Source organism: Grammomys surdaster, unplaced genomic scaffold (genome assembly GCF_004785775.1).
Source record: "Grammomys surdaster isolate TR1022 unplaced genomic scaffold, NIH_TR_1.0 140, whole genome shotgun sequence".
Lineage (NCBI taxonomy): Eukaryota > Metazoa > Chordata > Mammalia > Rodentia > Muridae > Grammomys > Grammomys surdaster.
In genome coordinates, this window is record NW_021604598.1 from 11,938,110 (window position 1) to 11,943,523 (window position 5,414).

Sequence of the window (5,414 nt, forward strand, 5' to 3'; positions counted from 1 at the left end):
TTGTGATTGGCTTACCTCACTCAGTATGATAATTTCTAGTTCCATCCATTTACCTAGGAACCTCTCAAATTCATTGTTTTTAATAGCTGAGTAATACTCCATTGCGTAAATATACCACATTTTTTTAATCCATTCCTCAGTTGAAGGACATCTGGGTTCTTTCCAGCTCCTGGCTATTATAAATAAGGCTGCTATGAACATAGTTGAGCATATGTCCTTATTATATGTTCGAGCACCTTCTGGGTATATGCCTAGGAGTGGTATAGCTGGATCCTCGGGTAATGCTATGTCCAATTTTCTGAGGAACCGCCACACTGATTTCCAAAGTGGTTGCACCATCTTGCAGTCCCACCAACAATGGAGGAGTGTTCCTCTTTCTCCACACCCTCGCCAGCATCTACTATCACCTGAGTTTTTAATCTTAGCCATTCTGACTGGTGTGAGATGGAATCTCAGGGTTGTTTTGATTTGCATTTCCCTGACGACTAAGGATGCCGAGCATTTCTTTAGGTGCTTCTCGGCCATTCGAGTTTCTTCTGTTGAAAATTCTTTGTTAAGCTCTATACCCCATTTTTTAATAGGGTAATTTGGTTGCCTGGAGTCTAATTTCTTGAGTTCTTTGTATATATTGGATATTAGCCCTCTATCAGATGAAGGATTGGTAAAGATCTTTTCCCAATTTGTTGGTTGTCGTTTTGTCCTATTGACAGTGTCCTTTGCCTTACAGAAACTTTGCAATTTTATGAAGTCCCATTTGTCAATTCTCGATCTTAGAGCATATGCCATTGGAGTTCTGTTCAGGAACTTTTCCCCTGTGCCCAAGTATTCGAGGCTTTTCCCCACCTTCTCTTCTATTAGTTTCAGTGTATCTGGTTTTATGTGGAGGTCCTTTATCCACTTAGATTTGAGCTTTGTACAAGGGGATAAGAATGGATCAATTTTCATTCTTCTACATGTTGTCCTCCAGTTGAACCAGCACCATTTGTTGAAAATGCTGTCCTTTTTCCACTGGACAGTTTTAGCTCCTTTGTCAAAGATCAAGTGACCATAGGAGTGTGGGTTCATTTCTGGGTCTTCAATTCTATTCCATTGATCTTCCTGCCTGTCTCTGTACCAATACCAGGTAGTTTTTATCACTATTGCTCTGTAGTACAGCTTGAGGTCAGGGATGGTGATTCCTCCCGAAGTTCTTTTATTGTTGAGAATAGTTTTCGCTATCCTAGGTTTTTTTGTTATTCCATATGAATTTGAGAATTTCCTTTTCTAACTCTGTGAAGAATTGAGTTGGGATTTTAATGGGGATTGCATTGAATCTGTAGATTGCTTTTGGCAAGATGGCCATTTTTATTATATTAATCCTGCCAATCCATGAGCATGGGAGATCTTTCCATCTTCTGAGATCTTCTTCAATTTCTTTCTTCAGAGACTTGAAGTTCTTGTCATACAGGTCTTTCACTTGCTTGGTTAGATTCACACCAAGGTATTTTATATTATTTGCAACTATTGTGAAGGGTGTAATTTCCCTAATTTCTTTTTCAGTCTGTTTATCTTTCATGTAGAGGAAGGCTACTGATTTGTTTGAGTTGATTTTATAACCAGCCACTTTGCTGAAGTTGTTTATCAGGTTTAGGAGTTCTCTGGTGGAAGTTTGGGGGTCACTTAAGTATACTATCATATCATCTGCAAATAGCGATATTTTGACTTCTTCCTTTCCTATTTGTATCCCTTTGACTCCTCTTTGTTGTCTAATTGCTCTGGCTAAGACTTCCAGTACTATATTGAATAGGTAGGGGGAGAGTGGGCAGCCTTGTCTAGTCCCTGATCTTAGTGGGATTGCTTCAAGTTTCTCTCCATTTAGCTTGATGTTGGCTACTGGTTTGCTGTAAATTGCTTTTACTATGTTTAGGTAGGGGCCTTGAATTCCTGATCTTTCCAAGACTTTTATCATGAAGGGATGTTGAATTTTGTCAAATGCTTTCTCAGCATCTAGTGAGATAATCATATGGTTTTTTTCTTTAAGTTTGTTTATATAGTGGATTACATTGATGGATTTCCGAATATTGAACCATCCCTGCATTCCTGGGATAAAACCTACTTGATCATGATGGATGATTGTTTTGATGTGGTCTTGGATTCGGTTTGCTAGAATTTTATTGAGTATTTTTGCATCGATGTTCATAAGGGAGATTGGTCTGAAGTTCTCTTTCTTTGTCGGGTCCTTGTGGGGTTTGGGTATGAGTGTAATTGTAGCTTCATAGAACGAATTGGGTAGTGTTCCTTCTGTCTCTATTTTGTGGAATAGTTTGAAGAGAATTGGTATTAGGTCTTCCTTGAAGGTCTGATAGAATTCAGCACTAAAACCATCTGGTCCTGGGCTTTTTTTAGTGGGGAGACTTTTAATGACTGCTGCTATTTCCTGAGGGGTTATGGGACTATTTAGATGGTTTATCTGCTCCTGGTTTAATTTTGGTACCTGGTATCTGTCTAGGAAATTGTCCATTTCATCCAGGTTTTCCAGTTTTGTTGAGTATAGGCCTTTGTTGTAGGATCTGATGATTTTTTTAATTTCTTCCGTTTCTGTTGTTATGTCTCCCTTTTCAGTTCTGATTTTATTAATTTGGATACTCTCTCTGTACCCTCTGGTTAATCTGGCTAATGGTTTATCTATCTTGTTGATTTTCTCAAAGAACCAACTCCTGGTTTTATTGATATTTTGTATTGTTCTTTCAGTTTCTATTTGGTTGATTTCAGCCCTGAGTTTGATTATTTCCTGCCTTCTACTCCTCCTGGGTGTATTTGCTTCTTTTTGTTCTAGGGCTTTTAGTTGTGCAGTCAACTTGTTAGTGTGTGCTCTTTCCAGTTTCTTTTTGTAGGCACTTAGAGCTATGAGTTTTCCTCTTAGCACTGCCTTCATGGAGTCCCACAAGTTTTGGTATGATGTGTCCTCATTTTCATTGAAATCTATAAAGTCTTTAATTTCTTTCTTTATTTCTTCCTTGACCAAGTCATCATTGAGTAGAGAGTTGTTCAGTTTCCATGTGCACATGGGTTTTCCATTGGTTTTGTCATTATTAAAGACCAGTCTTATTCCATGGTGATCTGATAAGAGGCAAGGGATTATTTCAATCTTTTTGTATCTGTAGAGGCTTGTTTTGTGACCAATTATATGGTCTATTTTGGAGAAGGTACCATGAGGTGCTGAGAAAAAGGTATATTCTTTTGTTTTAGGATGAAATGTTCTATAGATGTCTGTTAAGTCCATTCGGTTCATAACTTCTGTTAATGTCAAAGTGTCTCGGTTTAGTTTCTGTTTCCATGATCTGTCCATTGCTGAGAGTGGGGTGTTGAAATCCCCCACTATTATTGTGTGAGATGTAATGTGTGTTTTGAGCTTTAGTAAAGTTTCTTTTATGTATGTAGGTGCCCTTGCATTTGGGGCATAGATGTTCAGAATTGAGAGTTCACCTTGGTAGCTTTTTCCTTTGATGAGTATGAAGTGTCCTTCCTTATCTTTTTTGATTAATTTTGGATGGAAGTCGATTTTATTTGATATTAGAATGGCTACTCCAGCTTGTTTCTTGGGACCATTGGCTTGGAAAATTGTTTTCCACCCTTTTATTCTGAGGTAGTGTCTGTCTTTGTCACTGAGGTGTGTTTCTTGTATGCAGCAAAATTCTGGGTCTTGTTTGTGTATCCAGTCTGCTAGTCTGCGTCTTTTTATTGGGGAATTGAGACCATTGATGTTAAGAGATATTAAGGAAAAATGATTGTGGCTTCCTGTTATTTTTGTTATTAGAGGTAAAGTTATGTTTGTATAGTTATCTTCTTTTGGGGTTGTTGGAAGATTACTTCCTTGCTTTTTCTAGGTTGTAGTTTCCCTCCTTGTGTTGGCGTTTTCCATCCATTATCCTTTGAAGTGCTGGGTTTGTGGGAAGATATTGTGCAAATTTGGTTTTGTCATGGAATATCTTGGTTTCACCATCTATATTGATTGAGAGTTTTGCTGGGTATAGTAATCTGGGCTGGCAATTGTGTTCTCTTAGGGTCTGTATGATGTCCGTCCAGGCTCTTCTGGCTTTTATAGTCTCTGGTGAGAAGTCTGGTGTAATTCTTATAGGTCTGCCTTTATATGTTACTTGACCTTTTTCCCTTACTGCTTTTAGTATTTTTTCTTTGTTTTGTGCATCTGATGTTTTGATTATTATGTGACGGGAGGTATTTCTTTTCTGGTCTAGTCTATTTGGTGTTCTGTAGGCTTCTTGTATGTTTATGGGCATCTTGTTCTTTAGGTTAGGGAAATTTTCCTCAATGATTTTGTTGAAGATATTTACTGGCCCTTTAAGTTGGGAATCTTCATTCTCATCTATACCTATTATCCTTAGGTTTGGTCTTCTCATTGTGTCCTGGATTTCCTGGATGTTTTGAGTTAGGAGTTTTTTGCATTTTGCATTTTCTTTGACAACTGTGTCAATATTTTCCACCGTATCTTCTGCATTTGAGATTCTCTCTTCTATCTCTTGTATTCGGTTGGTGATGCTTGCGTCTGTGACTCCTGATCTCTTTCTTAGGTTTTCTATCTCCATGGTTGTCTCCCTTTGAACTTTCTTTATTGTTTCTATTTCCAGTTTCAGATCCTGAATGTTTTTGTTTAATTCCTTCTTTGTGTTTTCTTGCATTTCTTTAAGGGATTTCTGTGATTCCTCTTTAAGGGCTTCTATCTGTTTACTTGTACTCTCCTGTATTTCTTTAAGGGAGTTACTTAATTCCTTCTTATAATCCTCTATCATCATCATGAGAAGTGATTTTAATTCTGAATCCTGCTTTTCAGGTGTGAAGGGGTGTTCAGGGCTTGCTATATTGGGAGAACTGGGCACTGATGATGCCAAGAAACTTTGGTTTCTGTTGCTTATGTTCTTGCGCTTGCCTTTCGCCATCTGGGTAACTCTAGTGGTACCTGCCCTCTCTGTGTAAGATTGGAATCTGTATTTCCAGTTATCTTGCTTATTGCAGAGCTCCTCGGAGTCCAGAGGTCTCTGTGGTCTTATGCCCCTAATCTCCCGGGTGGAAGAACTCCTGGGACTCAGGCCACCTCTTGGATCTGGTAATCCTTCTGTTCTGAGTGCAGTGGCTCCTCGGCTGCTCTGAGTGCAGTGGGTTCTCGATGACTCAGGATTCAGTTTCAGCTGCTCTGAGTGCAGTGGCTCCAGCTGCTCTGAGTGCAGTGGGTCCCTGATGACTCAGAATTCAGTTTCAGCTGCTCTGAGTGTAGTGGCTCCAGCTGCTCTGAGTGCTGTGGCTCCTGGATGACTCAGGATTCAGTTTCTCCACAGGACAGGAGCAGACCGACTCTGTGTCTGCTCCAGTCCCAGGGACCAGGCAGGGGCCGAAGGGAAGTGGAATTCCGGAGGGGCGGG